This window comes from Nannobrachium achirus (assembly GCF_963921795.1).
Source record: "Nannobrachium achirus genome assembly, chromosome: 19".
In the NCBI taxonomy this organism is placed as follows: Eukaryota; Metazoa; Chordata; class Actinopteri; order Myctophiformes; family Myctophidae; genus Nannobrachium; species Nannobrachium achirus.
In genome coordinates, this window is record NC_137826.1 from 50653297 (window position 1) to 50673203 (window position 19907).

The 19907-nt window shown below is 43.3% G+C and overlaps 1 protein-coding gene across 1 annotated transcript in view; it reads right to left on the reverse strand.

The window, feature by feature from the left end:
• Positions 1 to 19907, reverse strand: part of sgcd (sarcoglycan, delta (dystrophin-associated glycoprotein)) — a gene marked incomplete at its 3' end in the record, with an annotated part of 198528 nt that overhangs the window by 178343 nt on the left and 278 nt on the right. The gene's annotated exons all lie outside the window — the stretch shown is intronic.

The following is a 19907-nucleotide window of genomic DNA, read 5'->3' on the forward strand; positions in this document are numbered from 1 at the left end:
AAAACAGTTGCGTGCATTAGCGCAAATGGAAAACATTCAATTAACTTCTGAAAAGCCTACACGGCCTTTAAACAGCGTGCATGCGGTGCATTAGATGAGGATAAAGGAAATCATTAAATGGAAATCATTAAATTAACTTCTGAAAAGGCTTCTTCTAAGCCTACACTATATAGCCTACTAAAAACGAGTGAATCTTGCCACACGTGAATAATTGTGGTTCAGTGGTTGTAAACAATAACACAGACAATATAAAATCCTTAGTCTAGTTGTGGGAAGAAAAGGATATCATCATCATCATGGCCCCAAATAACTTTTAAATATCTTGCAATTGGAGACGAGTCTCTTACTAAATCGGCAAGAGTGCCTCTCATTTTCAATACATAAAAGCTAAGCTATATAACCTCATCATCATCAGCAATAGTCAGTGGTGGTGCGTGTCCCCCACACTCCCAAGCCCCCACCTTTGCGCACAGATTCACCGGGAAATACTCGGTCGCTTACCATACACCCAACACTGTGGGTGTGGCTAACTTCAGCTTGGTCACCACCCACCTGACAAAAAAAGTACAAATTTGAAACTTGGAGATACGAGGTTTCTGCCCGACAGATGAAAAAAAAAAGAGAACGTTTGAGAATCACTGCTGTAAAGACACGGACATTATTTTGTGTTAGTATGAATTTGCACAAATTGCACATTGTTGCACAGTTACATTACAAATGGAAGAGTAGATATTCAGTCAGTGTGTTATTATTCTGTACCCCTCGCCACCAGACAAATAGTTATAACTGGAATGTTTGCTGTCTGGCCCCTCTCTCTCCCCTCTCTCTCCCCTCTCTCTCCCCCCTCTCTCCCCTCTCTCTCCTCTCTCCCCTCTCTCTCCCTCTCTCTCCCCTCTCTCTCCCCTCTCTCTCTCTCTCTCTCCCTCTCTCCCCTCTCTCTCCCCTCTCTCTCCCCTCTCTCTCCCTCTCTCGCCCCTCTCTCTCCCTCTCTCTCCCCTCTCTCGCCCCTCTCTCTCCCTCTCTCTCCCCTCTCTCTCCCCTCTCTCTCCCCTCTCTCTCCCCTCTCTCTCCTTTCTCTCCCCTCTCTCTCCCCTCTCTCTCTCCCCTCTCTCTCCCTCTCTCTCCCCTCTCTCTCCCCTCTCTCCCCCCTCTCTCTCCCCTCTCTCTCCCCTTATCTAGGTAATGAAAGAATACAGACAAAGCACAACAGCTGGTGATTCACTCAGTTTATATTTGGACTGGGACTCGTCTAAATATACTCTCCCTCTGTCTCTGCCCCCCCCATATCATCTGTTGTTACCTCTACTATCTGAGTACTACAGACAAACACAATGAGCCTGTATAGACAGAGAAGAACTGAGCATAAAAAGTGCAGTACACAGACAAAGTATAAAATAAAATAAAACCAGTATAGGACTCCCTAATCAGGAGATAAGCGACCGTCATGTCGCATATACACAAATTTTAAAAGGCAATCGTAGCCAATCAGGATGGGAAATGGGACAGATCCATGTTGATGACATGACTTTAGAGATACTGTGTACCGCTTTGCGTGATTTTAGGGCAACATCCGTAGGAGCAGTGTCCAAGAATGTGTTTCTAAAAAGTCGGCCTGATGGTGGCGCTAGATGGGACAGATGCATTTTGATGACATGACTAGAGAGATACTTTGTACCGCTTTGCGTGATTTTCTGGCAAAAGCTATAGGAACAGTGTCCAAAAATGTGTCTTGCAAGAATGTGCGTCATGGTGTGCTAGAAGAGGGGCATGTGAGAAAAAGGGGTGGAGGGTTGTGGTTTGGCTGCCAAGGAGTGTGTGTGCAAAGTTTGGCATGGATGGGGCAACGGTTGCGGAGATATGAGTAGGGGAAAGGTGTGACGCTATGTCACAAAATGTGTCTTGCAAGAATCGACCTCATGGTGGCGCATACGTGCACTACACAGACAAAGTACAAAATAAAATAAAATAAAATAAAATAAAAAGGCATTCATTTATGAAAAAAAAAAAAAAACACTTTCTTATCACAATCATAGTGTAGCTCTGAAGCAGAGATGTGACTAGGAATAAATCATTTCTCAGTACCAAGTAATTAAAGGACGGACTTGCTTCTCGTATAGGAGGAATGTTCCCATCAGTTCATTCGAGGAGAACTCCAGTTCTCTCGAGTTCATGAGAGAACACGATCTTTAGCAGCAGTTTGTGACAGACTTGCATAGTTCACGTCAGTGGTGGAAAGTGATCAAGTACAAGCTTGTAGATTGTCTATTTTCAAAAGATTATTCATACATTTGAAAACTTGGAAATGTGATATTCTGCACAATTAGTACTTTCTACTTTTGTACTTTAAAGGGATAGTTCACTTAAAAAAGTGATACTTAAGCAAGGAAAAGTGAAATATGCCTTTAAGTATATTTTGATACCAATACTTTTGTATTTTTACTTCTGGACTTCTGGACCTTTACTTGTAACCGAGTATTTCTACATTGCTGTATTGATACTTTTACATAAGTAAACAACTGGAGTACTTTTTCCACCACTGGTTCACGTGATCCCTCTGCGCTGCGCCGGTCCAAACCGTGGGACCAGGGACGTGTAGAGAGGCAGGGGCTGAAATTTCTAAAAAGGGCCTTTTGGTGAAAACATCGAAAATAAGATGCTGCATTCTAGTTCAGGAGAGTTTGGACAAGGACATTCTCTTGAATGCTGCCTTCAGGTATGGCATGGAAAGGAGGCATTTGCATTTCTTCCACCATAGCAAAAACTGCATTCATGGCCTGGAGAGCTAGGGCACTTATTACAGATGGATAAAAGGGCAGGTGCTCGAGCCCCCTCTGATGTCTATGTGTGCACGTGCCTGTGTGGGACATCTCAGCTCCCAACTCGTCACAGCACATTCCCTCTAAATCCGTACGCATCCACTCATGCAGCGCACTGATAAAGACAGTCTTATTAAAACCATGTTCTCTTCAACCAGCTACACATAATCACTGTATAGTCTCTCTAGAATGCTCTCAGTCTCTTTCTCTTTTCAAGTTCAATTCAATTCAGAGCCTTTATTAGCATGGGAGTTTACATTGCAAAAAAAAAGCGAGTGTGGAATTAAATCAATCAAATGAGAAATGTATGCTTGGTTGACATAGAATAAAGAAATGTGTAAACAAAACAGAGCTATGCCACATTGCAACTCTGCAATTAAATATATATTATTATGTTAAAATAAATGTAAAAACTATAGCTTAAACATACACTATAAAGTAAAACTGCCTCGAGGGAGGCTAAGGCCGCAACACACCTTAACCCAGTAAGGACGGGAATGTGTTGTTGTTGCTACGTACAGTATATAGCAACATCAAAGTTTTTGTCCGAAAACTTAGGTCAGGACCTAGAAGGCACTTCCAGAAGGTCTACATGGGTTAATACATAAATATAGCCTGGAAACCAGACAAACTGCCATTGCAAAAAAAAAAGAAAAAAAAAATGCAGGTTCCATACAGAGATTCCAGACTATCTATGCAGTAATATTAGGCTGGCCGTGCCAGGCTAAAATAAATATGCATTGAGCCAAGTCTTGCATTTTCTGTTATGTAGTGCTTGCTGCATGTTCCACTTTGGTGGTTTCTTTCAAGAATGAAAATAAATAATAACAAATACTTTTATAGTAATCTCTCTCTCTCTCTCTCTCTCTCTCTCTCTCTCTCTCTCTCTCTCTCTCTCTCTCTCACAGACGTTTATGTGGACATAAATGTTTATTTATGTCCACATAAACAGAAGTACAAGAATGCCTTGTACAAAGGACTTAAACAATGCCAGTGCAGTCAGATAATTAGGAAAACAGCCAGTTCCAAAGTGCATGTAGGGCAGAACATTGTTACATACAATACTGTTGGCAAACATGTCAAACACAGCTGACAACAATCATGAGTATAGGAAACAACACCTCCTCCCAATCGAGCGGCTTCCTATAATAGCTAAAACCGAGCAGTACCATGCTAACTGTTTGGCCCTCCTTTTGGAAAGGCCGGCCATTTGAAGTCCCCTCACAAGTCACAACCAACTTGTGCACATGCCCCCTACGCTACCAAAGATAAATACCAAAAGTTGACATCTGTAGCCTAGCTGTGCGATGGTCTGCTCTAGCTGATGATATTTTAACACTGGTAAAGAAGGCTTCCTCTAAGCTGTAATCAAAGGTACAGCCGACCTCGAGAATGAACACCTCCCTATGGCTTATAATAGCATGATGGAGGACCTGAAGATGGAAGAGATATCTATTGATATCAAATCCACTATTCTGTCATGCCTTTATATAGAGTCCCCTCTGTTTACCCCTGGCACCCATCATTTAAAGGTGTATTCAGTAATAATGAAAGTGGCCGGGGGTCATCTTGTCACAGCGTGGAAATGTTTAGTTTTTTATAGATTTTCTACACCATTATAATGTTCTCGTTTTGATCATTAGACCCAATCACTGAATATCGGTAGGCCTGCGTCTCCAGCTTCAGGATATGTATGATACTGATTTACTACAAGACTGTGGCATTTTATGAGTTCAGTAGTTTACAATCTAGGCATTTAGCAGACGTTCTTAATTCAGAGTGACTGTGGTTCTCAAAACTTTTATTTTGACCATCATAACTAAACATCATAACATAACTACGGCCATACTCTACTCTGATTGGTCGAGGACTGGCTGGCCACCTCTGAAAACGGAATCTAACTATGCTCGCAACACGGGCCATGGTGGAAGTCCTTATATGGTCAGCACACATTCTAGTGAGGAGAATGAATGGAAAATGTACCAATTATATTTTTATTTGAATGAAATACAATCACTGAATATACCTTTAAGATGTGGGACATGGTTTCAGCTATTTGTTTGTGATGATGATCTACAGTAAGGAGCATACAGTACCGTAATTGCCTGGAAACCAAATTGAGGGATTAAGTATAGATGGTAAATCCAGCAACCTCGCTTTCAGAGTAAACACACACATATACACACACACACGCACACACACACACAGAGTAAGAGGAGCTGGCATGCCAACTTACTTCCCATTCTACATTTAGACTGTTGTAGTGGCGTCTCTATGTCACACACACACGCACACATCCATGCACGCCCGCACGCCCGCACACACACACACACACACACACACACACACACACACACACACACACACACACACACACACACACACACACACACACACACACACACACACACACACACACACCACACACACACACGCACAAAACTTCTCACCACACATGACCCTCTTAACCACTTGAACCCTATGGCGCTCTTTACTTAAGTCCACACTCCTCCTCAGATCTACAAGCTCACAGATCTGCAAGCAGATTTTCAGTCAATGTGCGTCCCATTATGCCCAGGATAGGGACTCTACTCTAGGGTTCATGTGGTTAAACTTAAAACCCATGTTCCTTCCACCAACCCTGTTCAACCACACTGAGTAAGCATGGAGTCATGATGTCTGCTCTGTAGGGGCACGCACGCTGTTCCCACTCATGTCTGTAATGCACTATTAGGGGCCATGTTGTCCACACAAAACATTCTTGAACGGAGCAGTGCTTTGGCTATCATTGTCCAAATAGCACGTCTTACTAACCACGCGGAGCGTTTATTATTGATGCCTGCAATGTTAGGACGTATCAACCGCTGCCAGGGACGTGCAGAGGATGTTAGAGAGGCAGGGGCTGAAATTTCTAAAAGGGCCTTTTTGGTGAAAATATTGAAAATAGCAGACCTGCAAGCTCACAACGCGTCGCGCTGCGAGACATTGTGAGCTTGTATAGGTTGGCTATTTTCAGTACTTGATACCACACTAAACTAAGCATAAAAAAGGCAATACTGGAGATGTGGTGTACATCATAGATTTCTACACAGTGAGGCAATTCTTTCAACATAATTGCTGCATTCAAGTTCAGGAGAGTTTGGACAAGGTAATTCTCTTGAATGCTGCCTTCAGATAGCCTACGGCATGGAAAGAGGGCATTTACATTTCTTTCACCATAGTGAAAACGGCATTCATTTTACAGACTGTTAAAAGGGCCTGGGCTCAAGCCCCCTTTCATGTCTATGTGTGCACGTGCCTGACTGCTGCTGAACAATTGTGTCATCATTCTGTTTTGTTAGCACAAATTAGCCTAGCTGAAACAACAGAAAACATGGACTTCTCATGGCTGTGGCAACAACAGGCTCCATGCACAGCAGCACTATCGGAAATAATTTGGGCCCCTCCATTACTTCCTTCACAGGTGTTACCAATGATTCTAATGAAGACTCTGTTCCATTTAGTGTAGCAATGTGGTTCTCAAACGTTGTTTAATCTCAAGGATCTCCATCCATTTGGTTCCATTTGTACACTCTCAGAGTTACACACCCGTACGGGGTCATTTGGAACCCCCACAAAGAACCTCATGGTTCTTTGACGTGTAAACACATCCCTGAACCCCAATTTGAGACCCATTAGTGTAGCAGAGTGTTTCCAGTGAGCCAACATGCACAATATCCTACAGAGGCAGAGGCGGGCGGTGCATTTTATACCCAGGCCTTCAATAGTGTCATTCAACAAAACCAGGCAACAACAGACAACACCGATATCCAAACCAAGCTGATGAGATCGGAGAGAGATTGAGTTACACACTGCACAAGCGCACACACACACACACACACACACACACACACACACACACACACACACACACACACACACACACACACACACAGACACACACACACACACACACACACACACACACACACACACACACACACACACACACACTTGCAGCTTAGCGCACAGACATACAGAGACAACTTGCAACACAGGCACCAACAATAATATAGCCTATAAAACAATCACTCATCATAGCGAGTACAAAATTACAGCCTATAAAGATCGATTAAACTCACCATGGCTGAATGTGTCCATCAATGCCAAGCTTTTCTTTAAGTCCTACTCGAAAAAGGTTTCCCAAATTGTCCAGCAAAAACACACCAAATCTGTTTATTCTCCTCCTTCAGCCATGTTTTGTTATTTGTGCATTTATTTGTGAGTTAATTTAGCGAACTGAACTCATCATCAGCTCAGAGTAAACAGAAGAACAAACAAAGGTTTGGTTTGGAGGAAGTGGTTCCCGTTTCTCATTGGAGAGTTCTTTGAAAGAACTGTCCAATGAGAAACGGGAACCACTTCCAGGGATGGGATCTATAGACTGTAGGGCTTGGGAAGCTAGCAACGCCAAAATAAAAGCCTTAGGTTTCTGAGGCAAGCAAGCAACCTCATCAGGGCCAGCTAGAAGGCTCTGCTATCTGAAAGAATACGCCCAGCAAGGCAAACTCGAGATCTGATTGGTTGGAAGAAGCTGACAATCTAAATGTCAGCCCCATTCACTTGTACTGCGGGTGGATTCAATGGACATTTTGTAGGCTCAGGTTGGAGATTTCTCTCCGGAGACAACGCTACAAAAATGATACTAGTAAGACGCCTCAGGGTGACATGCGAGCTCGCCCTTAAGGGCGAGGTCGCGCCAATTATTGGCTATATGGCCAGTGATGTATATCGGACCAGTTACCCAATATGGGCATTACCAAATATGGGCATTCCCAGATATGCCCTTAATATTGATTACACTGGGACAGGGATCTCCATATATGGGCATAAAACTGATAAGGATGTAATTAATTTGCAAGTGTGATCTGGGAATGCCCATATATGGGCATGTTCTGACATCACATTGTCGACTATATACAGTATGGGCATAAAATATATGGGCATAAAAGGGACATGAAGCCAGAGCGTGATGTCAGAGCAGCAAACCCATTCTGTTAAAAGAGTGGATCTCCTACATCACAGTGACATCAGAGCTTGATGTCAGAGTGATGTCACAGTTACAAGGGACTGACACAGACAGACGGTGACAAGCTTTCTCATGGTATACTGCGACCTTTGGTCGCAATAATGAAGTAAACCAAACACACTGGATGGTCAGTCATTAGCACCTAGGCTGATAAAGCACAATCAGTGTGTGTGCGCAGACACACACACACAAACACACACACACACACACGCACAAGCGTGCACTATGATGAGGGCATACCGTACAAAAATAGGCATCTGTTGCCATGTGGAGGAAGTGGAGATTCTTGTGTTGATAACTTCTATTAATTTCGAATGGTTCTGTAACGGTCCAAAAATGCTCCCTTCTGATTGCTAAGGTATGTCACGACCACATCCATTACTGTCAATGTCAGGCAGAAACCTCTTATATCCACATTCACACACATTGAACGTGGTGCGAAGCAACACATTTTGAGCTTGTAGATCTGCTACTTTTGATGCTTTTGAAATTGAATCCTGAAAAGTAACAGTTTTGGACCCGACGAGAGACGATTTGCAGAACTTGAGGACACGACCCATAAGGGTCGGCGGAAAGGTCAACTTGGTTCCATTTGTCAGCTGTGAAAGAATTTGCTCCAGTTTTTGTTCTCATGTTGGCACCTCCCTGCTGTCATATCATTATGAATATTATTAGTATTGTTATTATCATTATCACATTAGCGCACGTGCATTATCCGTCTATCCACGGATAATCTAGCAAAACCACTGAACCGGTCATTGCAGGAATACTTTTTCCCTTTCTTTTTTTTTTTACTCCATACAGGAGTTCAATGGTTGGGCAACAAAAGATCCGTTAGAGAGTACTTTTGGTTCCATTTGTACACTCATAGAGTAACAGACACATAAGGGTCCATTTGGTTCCTAACTAGGGCTGGCTGGGGACCCCCTGGAACCCCCCCAAGGACCCCTGGGGGATCCCCGGACCCCACTTTGAGAATGACTGCCCTAGACGGTGTGCCCAAGTCGCGTGTATCGAATAAGAAACCCCGGTTCAGTTAAGACCCGCCTGCGGAAGCTTGTGATTGGCTGAACCAGGGGTATGGAGTCGACTTGTACAGAAAGTCGGGGGGACAAAGATTTACTATTCTGGCCCCCTGGTTTACAACTTCTAGCGGCACTGAGTCGGCTCATGCGACCTTCACAACGCTCGACACGGCGACTCGCCCTGAGACGGCGCGCCTCCGTCGTCTCATGCGAAAACAAGCGCTCTTTTACAAGAACCAGCCCAAACCGGGGTGCTTTTTTGGCTCACGTGTCCAATTCTCCTCTCTCGATTTTGATCCTATCCACACACATACCGTACACAGAAACACACTGATAAAGATCACATTTAATTTTGAGGCATGCAGCCACGTGTGCACACACACACCCACGCGCACATACATACACACCCACACAGTAGCCAGCAGGGCCAGCAGTAGGTCGGGGTGTCTGTCTGTCTGCTTGTTGGTTAAATATAGCGGCCCGTTCCCCCGGAGAGAGCTAGAGTAATTGAAACCAAATGGAGCCAGAGGCGGTTATTATGAGAGAGAGGACTATGGGGTTGGGTCGGACATATCTCTATACGCTGCTGCTTCTGCAGTCTTATCTACGCTACGGATCACTCAGCCCAGCCAGTCAAACTTCAGACAAACTTTTAGACAGAGATTCCGCAATGCGCAGTCAGTGGCGTAACGCAGTGTTTCTCAAACTTTTCAGGCCGTAAGAGTTCAGGCATTACTTTTTGTATAACACTGTCCTATTGTGAAAATAGCCGATCTACATGCTCACAACGCCTCTGAATATTTGTCAGTTTGGCCAATGTTTAATTTGTCATTTTAGAGGTATTGAAAAGTCCTTAAATTGTCACTTTAGAAGTGTGCGATACACCTAAACTTTATGTTGGTTTGTTTACTGTTGAGTGATAAAACAATGTTTCACATTAAGCTAATCATCTGGGGACCCCCCAAAATAATTTGGGGACCCCCCCTGGGGGTCCCGACCCACAGGTTGAGAACCACTGGCGTAACGCAGTGTTTCTCAAACGTTTCAAATTTCAAGGTCCTCCCCTTAACTCTGACAGTGTACACATGGAACCAAATGAACCCGTTGGGGTTCATTTGGTTGCATTTGTACAGACCTTGTACAGACCTCCGTGTGTTGAGACCTTGAAATTTGAAAGTCCATCTGTACACTGTTAGAGTTACAGACTTGTATGAGCCAATTTAGACCTCCCCCCAAAGGAACCCACTGAGTCCCTGGAATCCACTTTGACAAACACTGGTTTAAAGGAAAGCCATTGTTAATGGCAGATTATCTATTTTTTTTTAATATATCATGGTACTCAATGACAACAAAGCTGTTACTTTCATGTCAAGGACACCCAGTGTATTTGAACACATGCAGAACCACATCCAAAAATGTTATGTTGTGCCAGGGACCCCCAATGAGATGAGATTTGTGTCAAAAGTATTCCAAAGTTTTTATATTTTTCAAACCATTGCCACAAATCCAGAAACATTTAGCTGCAGACCCCATGGAACAGGACCCCTGGGGTTCCCTGAACACACTTTGAGGACCCCTGTTTTGGAAATCATCTCTTGTCGGTTGGAAACCGATGCATGTGCATTGTGAGCTTGCAGATCTGCTATTTTTTTGGCAAAGACATTTGGTAGGGAGTGAAAAAAGACCAATTATAGAGGGTTTAAATGGTACCAGATATGCAGCTCGGCAAATAAAAGGTGAATTGATCCCAGTGCATGACGGAGGACAATTTCACGATAAATCTTAATCTCCACGATGCGATTATCATGAGTGTTTATTTTTTTTCTCGCAATGGCAGATTCGTCTGGTTTCCAGGCTAAGCTGATGGTAGGTGTTGCACTCCACCTCAGCAATCTATCTACCAGACAGTAGGTCAACGCATTGAGACAGGGACGTGCTGGGCCCCTGATTCAGCCCGGGAAAAGGAGTTGTAGAGGCCCTCATTGCTTGCCATAGAGAGAGATCTCTCTCTATAGGGCTGCTGCTACTCAAAGATTTGCCATTTCAGATCATGACAAGTGACAAGCCAGTGACAAGCCAGTGGGCCAATTACATGAGTTATATTTCGTCATTGTCGGGTGGAAACCTTGTATGTCCAAAACCATTTTAAAAATGATTTAAACTAGTGAAAACAGCCGATCTACGAGCACACAACGCCTCGCACCGCCTAGCCCCCAAAATGGAACGAAGGCCGACATTTTATTTTATTTTTTTTTCCTAATGATCGGCCTGGACCGGCCCGGACTGAGCCGGCCGTTCGGGAGTTGTCCCGCTTTTCCCAATGGCCAGCACGTCCCTGAGAAACCGAGATAAAGTCCAGCGCTTTGGCTGATACCGACTATAAGCCTCTCCGACCTTTTACTTACTACTCGTAGTACTAGTAGTAATGTTAAATGTCACAAAAAATGTGGTTCTGTCTGAGCAGAATTGATTTAGTTGTGTACTGTGGCTTGAACCTAATAAATTGCTTTTTACTTAAGTGTCAAAGGACTGACATTTCAGGGGACCAGACCTTTCTAAAGAGGCAGAAAGGTCCCTCTTTCACTTGGGAAAGGTCCTGTCGACCCAAACGTCAATCCTGGTTTAAAAAATAACGTCAATGCAAAGGTGATGTTGTTCACACAGAGCCAAACAAAGCTGCGTGCGCCCCTGTGTGCCATGCTGGCATTCTGGAAACAGAGATGTGACTTGTCAGCTTTGGCGTAACTAAAAGATTTACTCAACATTATAGGTATCCTTCAATGAGTGTCATAAAGGCCGCTTTTATAAATACGCAGAGCGTGCAAAGGTAGGACAATCTACCCAGTTGTTGTTAAAAAGAAAGATCATTCAAAAGTTCAACTCAACTCAATCAAGTGTAAAATCAATCATTACGGTGACATCAAGGCCTGTCAAAATACATTTTAGTAGACTAAATCAACTGTAGATTTAGTCACCTAAAATCTTATGATATTTAGTCGACTAAAACTAGACAAAAACAAAAACTTTTTGTCTAGTTTTCAGGTAAAACTAAATTACATTTTATTCAAAAGACTATGACTAAAACTAAATCAAAATTTGCTGTCAAAAACAAAACTGCTACCCCGATTTTGAACCCAGTATCCTGCTTGAGGTGAGACATGACCTTTGACACTAAATGTCTCAATAGAAGAGCAGGGAAACAAAATACAACCACCCCAATTGTTTTATACTCTTATAAAAAACAAGTTACATAGTGAGGCTTCAACCACTTAAACCCTATACTTCGTTTACCATAAGGTCCCACAGGGGTCAACACTCGGTCCCCCTCCTATTTTCCCCATTACACAAAACCTCTTCAAGCTCACATCACCCCAACAGAGATTCGAACCCGGGATACCACGTGATAAAGCTACGCTTGCGCCAGAGGGAATTCCCCCCGCTTGGGGAGATGTTAGGTTTTTGGGCTTCAGCTTGACTGAGTTCATGTGGTTGAGGGAGAGGTTTTCTGGGTAGTTGCAGTGATGTCATCATGCTGCGCCTCTAGGCATGTGCTGTTGGTGATAAAAATAAACCAGTGACTCTACAGTACATGACTGCATGCTTAAAGAGAGGATGAAAGTTCCTACACTACACTCAGGGGCGTCACAAGGGGGGGGGAAGTGGTACTTACTGGGGATAGTGGTAGTTACTAGGGCCCAAGGTGGAGGGGCCTTAACTCACCCACTGCATAGGACGAGTTTGACGAGCTATATTTATGGGTCCACTCTGCTTATGACGAGTATGACGAGTTATCAATTAGCTTTAATAACTATAAAACAAAAAGTATGATCGCCGATTCGCCGTCCATAGCGCTCTATGGAAGGGCCCTATTCACAAAAAACGGATCCAAATCTTCCAAACGGAAACGGGGGGGCGGGACAACGACGCCTGTATCCTGTCTGCCGAAATCCCATCCTGTTTAATGTTATGCAACACCCACGCTGGGCTCAATCGGTTTCGCTTTGGGAAATGGCAGGCTGTTGGGTTTTGTAGCTTACACTGACTGGATCGTATTGTGAATGGAATCGGTGAACCATCGCGCAATGGATTCGCGCGCGCGCCCACGTTAAAGGTAGGCAAAATCCTGGCGGTGTGGACCCTCAGAAGGGGTCTTAAAATGGGGGTAAATGAGTTAATTGTTTTATACTTTAGCTATTGTAAAATAGTAGATATACAAGCTCACAGCGTGCTACAAGCTTGTAGATCTGCTATTTTCTAAAAGTCTTGAAAATGTAATGTATTTTTTAAGTTAACATTTGTAACTACAATTTTGCTTCTGAGGAGTCCCTGGAACTACATATTGAGATGGGGGTCCGTGGCCAAATACATTTAATTTTGGGGGTCCTTCACATGAAAGAGTTTGAGCACCACTGACATAGAAACATAGGTTTAAAAAAAAAAAATGGGATTTGAAATATTCAAAGACTTGCACACATTTTCAAGATTTTTCAAAAATAGCAGATCTGTACCGCGCTGCGAACTTGTATCTGCTATTTTTCATTAGTTAAAGTACCCAGGGCCCAGAATTTGACTACATTACCCTCTATTTTTAGACAGGGAAAGTATATACTCAGGTATTTAGGCTGTATTGAAATCTAGATTTGACATAATTCAATAATAAAATACAAGTTTAAAAAAGTTTCTGAAAGTTTCTAAAATAGTGAAAGTAGCATATGTACAAGCTCACAAGGCCTCACAGAGTAGCACCTTGTGAACTTACTGTAGATCAACTTCAGCTATTTTCACTAAATGTGAAATGAGGTGTGGTACGGTAAGCACATTGGACACTGGCTGGCGGTGTTGTTATGCAAGCCAATGCGAAAGCTGGCAAGCTGTGCTTTATAAAGGGCAGACCATACTGTCTCCGACAACCAAAGTTATCGTCAGAAAGTCACACCATCTGGGAGTGCATGCAACTTTCCGAACTCACATTCGGGGTAATGCTTTTCAGACGCTGCGAGTGACGTCATTTTGTAGTTGAACCAGGACCTTTCAGACGAAAAGTTTGCTGGTCGGATACAGAAGGGACTGCCCTTAAATCGACCCCAGGACCTTTCTGGAGATTTGTGATTGGAACTTGCAAGAGCACGGCTTGATTTTAACCAGCCTGCCAATTTTCCCAGGCTTTATCCAAACTCATTCCATAACACCCCCTCTCTCTCTCTCTCTCTCTCTCTCTCTCTCTCTCTCTCTCTCTCTCAGCCTTCCTCTCTCTCTCCTCCTTATCATGTAGTCCCTCTCATTTCCTTCCTTCCTCTATTATCACAACTTTCACAAGGGTAGACAACCTTAAAGGACCACTTCACCCATTTTCAACCTATCTTCATATAATTGGTCCTCACTAAGGTTCATGAAACACCTTTTGGAGGTCCAGCATGACCATGCCACAGAATTCACCCGTTGTCCGTTGTCCCGCCCCTCTTCACTTCACACCCATTGGTTGCTGTGTCTTGGTGGGACACTCTGTGGGACACTCCATCCACCACTCCAAAAGTGCCCTCTCCAGACCATGAATGCAGTTTTTACCATGGCGAAAGAAATACAAATGCCCTCTTTCTATGCCATGCCTGAAGGCAGTATTCAAGAGAATTGCCTTGTCAAAACTCTCCTGAACTTGAATACAACATATGCTGAAGGAATCACCCTCACTGTGTAGAAATCCAAGCTGTTATGCCACATCTCCAGTATTGCCTTTTTTATGCTTAAGTTTAGTGTGGTATGACGTGCAGAGAATGTTAACACTTGGGGAGCCAAACTCGTTCAGGGACGAGTTAAGGCCACTAGGTGTCCCCCTGCCACAGGAAGTTATCTCGTTCACAGACGAGGCAACAAACAGTTAACTTTTTGAGCCTGCAGCTGCCCTTTGAATGACCTGAGTCCATTACGTCACCCAGTCAGTGCAGGCAGCCCCTCTGGGGAAGACATCACGGAAGGACTTAACATTGCTTTAGATTCTACTTTGAAACATAAGAACGGCTTTATCTAAGAATGAGATGAAAACAGCCCCATGGAAGCAGAGAGCTGATTGTTTTCACGGCGACACTTTACCCCGATTTTACCGCGATTTTTGGATTTTAGTTTCACGAGCGTTTGTAAACAAATGGATTATCCTCCTCAATCTTCTCTGGACACGCACGTGCACACGCACGAAGCTTGCGAGGCACGTCAAAACAAAGCGTAAGTCAATGGTGGCAGCAGCAACAGCTATAAATGTTATAAACCTTAGCAGCCCATGTGTTAAGAGAGGCAGGGGCTGACATTTCTAAAAGGGCCTTTTGGTGAAAATATTGAAAATATCAGACCTCCGAGCTCACAACGCGTCACGCTGCGTTGTGAGCTTGGAGGTCGGCTATTTTCGGTACTTGATACCACACAAAACTAAGCATGAAAAAGGCAATACTGGAGAGGTGGCGTACAACGTGGATTTCTACACAGTAAAGGCAATTCTTTCACCATAAGATGCTGTATTCAAGTTCAGGAGAGTTATTTGGACAAGGCAATTCTCTTGAATGCTGTCTTCAGGTATGGCACGGAAAGAGGGCATTTTCACCAAAGTAAAAACTGCATTCATGGTTCTGGAGAGGGCACTTTTTACAGACGGGTAAAAGGGCAGAGGCTCAAGCCCCCTTTGATGTCTATGTGTGCACGTGCCTGTTGGAGTGGTTAGCACTGCTCAAAAACATGGCACTTTGTCTCAAAAATCACACCCGTGTGAACTGAGCAGTGGTTCTCTCTTCCCCCCCCCCCCCCCCCCCCGTGTGTGTGTGTGTGTGTGTGTGTGTGTGTGTGTGTGTGTGTGTGTGTGTGGCCTGGACAACAGCGCCCCTCCCTTAACATGTGTGGCCAGAAAAGGTACTACACAGGATTGAGGCTACATACAGACCCACCCACATACATACAAACAAACTAACTAACTAACAAACAAACATACCTACACACACGGCCACGCTATGGAGACGGTGTGACCACCGCTCAAAAAGGTTGCCGACCCCTGCTCTATCCTATCCATACACATCCCCCCCCCCCCCCCCCCCCCCCCCCCTCTCTCTCTCTCTCTCTCTTGCTAACAACATAGCGAGGGCTTCCTGTCTTCTTCTCTTCTCGCAGCAACAAATAACAGAATTCATTTGGGTCCTTTGCGTTCCATGGTGTGTATTAAAGAAAAGTTTGCTTTCTGAAATGTTTCTCTCCCTTGTCACACTGGCAAGAAAAAAAGAAAAGGAGAAATAATGAAGCAAAAAAAGACACTATAGTGGCAAATAAATGAGAAAAAGCAGGATGCTCACGCTCTGGTAGCAACGAGGAGAGAAGAGTTGAGAGCTGGGATTCAATTCAACTTGTTTATCGTTAGAAAGGAATTAACGGGATACAACGAGTGTTAAATTATCTTGTAACCTGCTGCTAACTGAAAGGAGAGCTGGGAAAACACTTGTAGAAATTACAGCTCCACAACATCCTTATACAGTAGGAGATTATTTATAAGATAAAATATGAAACATAGAGACTAGACATCTAAACTTGATCTGACTGCGTAAACGTAGGGTAAGACTCCCTAATCGGGAGATAAGTGACCGTTAGGTCGCATACACATAAACTTTAGAAGGCATTGGATATATGGATTAATATGGATCTGAATTGACATACTGTACAGTGTATAGAGGCTATAGACTATCAACAGTGAATATAAGACATTTGTAAATTGTCAGCCAGCCCTCAATGGATGGATGAGTGACTGAGTGACTGTGACTGACTGACTGACTGACTGACTGACTGACTGACTGACTGACTGACTATCTGACTGACTCAATGAATGAATCATGAATCCACTTACACTAATGTGTTGCTTGGGTGCAATTACATCTTGTATTACGTATTTCATTTATTGGAAAAAATAAAGCATTCTTGGGCATTTGCACTCATATACATAACACAAATCCTATTGCAGTACAATATAATACCATTGTTGACTTAGGAAGCATTTGGTTACACATCTGATCTTGTGCTCCATCATGAAGCATCCAGACCTCTGAGGTCATCTGGGAAAGGTCTACTTTATGACTTTATCTATTCAAAGAAACACAACTAAACATAGAGAAGCAGTGTTCATTTTGTCTTACTTTTTTTATACACCACATAAAACTGGAACAAACGCCCAGAAAACTGCACATCTGTTGCAATGAATTAATGAGTGTTTAGCTTGCTTACTGTGACTCGCTCTGGTTTAAGAAGTCTGCTAAATGCCCAGAATGTTACTTCAAATCACAGCTTAAAGGAAACACTGTTCATTTTAATCATGCATTCTGTACCGCAATGTTATTCTTATTGTTTCTGTTTTTAGTTGACTCGTTTACTGGCACATTTGATCATTTACTTTATGTCGCACGTATATTAATCCTGTTGTAGAACTTGCCTTGTTGTTGTGGACATGCGCTATATGCAAATAAACTTGCCCTGCCTTACTCTGTGAGTTGACCTGTGGTGAAGTAAGTGGACGGTAATAGAGTTTGACAGCCATCCTTCTGTCTTTGTCAGTCTAGAGTAGAAACTAGTCTGGGTTTCAAAGTCCATTCATCCCCAGATACCTCTGTCTGCACTGCCTCTAACCCTTCTAACACGGCTGATTCACTGTGCATCATTGCCTACGAACTCTGCCTTGAATAATTTGTGCCTTGAAGAATGCTTGTTGCATTCCAAATTCACTATCTCCCTAAGTCAGGGGTCTTCAACAGGGGGTCCGGGACCCCTAGGGGGTCCTCAGAGTTACTACAGGGGGTCCTCCAAATCTTCCAATCCTTTTTTATATTAACAACTGGAACCCTAGCGTCCATATTCTGAGAACTGTAGCCAAAAATAGCAGATCTACAAGCTCACAACGCCTCGCCCAAGCTCACAGCTTGTAGATCGGCTATTTTTGGCAAAGGGGTTTGGTGTAAAGGGGAAAAAGAACAGACTAATTACAGAGTGAAAGGTCAAGTTTATTAAGTATTGACGGCCTAAGTGGTTAAATATCTGAAAACACAAATTGACATGAATCCAAAATACGCTGATCACTGTGCTGTCAAACAATTAAACTATATGGAATCTATGACAATGTTGTGGGGATCCCTGCTTCATCTCTCTCTCAACTAAGGGGTTCTTGGCATGAAAACGTTGAAAACCCTGGTCATCTCTTTGACCTATAGGCAGTGAAAGTCAACATATTAAATTATGCAAAACACAAGTGAATTGTTCAAATAAAAATGTCAAAGGAATGTTAAAGGAAACTAGGAATGATCAGATCTTATATTTGTAAAGCATATTACGTTTAACACTTTGATGCCTGCTACAAACAGCCCAACCTACAGCAGATCTACAAGCTCACAACGCTCAGACAAAAAAAGCAGTCCAAGTAAAGTTGCAACAAAGTCTAGAGGATTTAAGAGGTTGATGCTTCATATTATAAGAGACAGAATTATTCAAATAAAGTCCTCTTCAGAGGATCCAGATTCAAAGTCTATGTTTCAAACTTTTTGCTGCCTGCAAACAAACAGCACAAGCTCAATGAAAAGATGATTCTGCAGTCAACCTGTATAGGTTCCCAGGGGCTGTCTCACACACATTCACACGCACACACATACAGAAGGCTTTCATGTTGAACCACTTGAACCCCACGCAATTCATATTCTGGGTGGTATACATTAGCCCACAAATAAAAGTATATGCCTACAGTCGCGACTCAGGTCCATCTCACTAAGAATAGAGGAATTTCTTTAAACTTTCAGACATGTTTGAGGATCATTTTATCGTCTACTCAGGCTTCTGTGAGCCCCTCGGACAGTTTTCAAATGTCTTGAATCAGTATTTCAATATTTGACATTCCTTTTATCTGGCACGCCCCCTAGCTTCCTACAGAATCCCATTGTAACTTCAAACTCCATTTAAACCATGATGGGTTCATCTAAAAACACCCATCCTTGGCTTCCTGGGACACACGGCCAATGTGAGTTGGCTGTGTTTCTTTTCTCTCACGTATTAGAAGGACAATATCAGTCAAAAGAGCCAAGGACAAATGAGTCTAACATGGTTTAAATGGAGTTTGAAGTTGCGATGGTTTGGAAAGGGGGCTGATAAACATGTTTGAAAGTGAAATATCCCTTTTAAGTGGTCTAGTTCACTCTTTCACTCTTTGCTGCATGCAACCATACAGCAACAACTCAATGAAAGAGACTGTGCAGTCACCCGGTAGTCGACAAGTGTCACAGACTCCAGACTTTAATGGTAAACCACTTGGATCCCAGGAACAGCTAGTATTCTGGGGGGAAACGACACGTTGTGAGCTCACAGATCAGATGTTCTTTTGGCAAAGCTATTTGGTGTAGATGAGGTTAAGCTTCACTCTTTCAATCTTTGCTGTCTGCAACAAACTGCACCAACTCAATGGAAGCATATAGCTTCCCAGTCAGTAGTGGCTGTCACTCAAGACTCCCCCAGACCTCCATGCTACCACTTGAACAGTAGCCAAAAATAGCAGATCTACAAACTCGCAGCGCGTTGCAACACAAGACATGTTGGTGTAGACAGCAGAAAGAAAAGTACAGTTGCAACTGAAAGGTCCATTTTGCTCAGAATAAAGGTTTTCACTCATTCAATCTTTTCCTGCAAAATAACAAACTGCACTGAACTCAATGAAAGTGACTCTCTACACCAGTCGTTCTCAAAGTGACTTCCAGGGACTCTGTGTGCATGGGTTCCTTTAGGGAGGGTCTAAATTGACCCTTACAAGTCTGTAACTCTGACAGTTGTACAAATGGAACCAAATGAACCTGTTAGGGTTCATTTGGTTCCAATTGTTACACTGTCAGAGTTAAGGGGAGACCTTGACATTTGAAAGTTTGAGAAACACAGCTCTACACACAGTCACCCAGTCATACATCTCCCCGTGACTGTCACACAGAACCCCCAGGATTCCATCCATGTCAA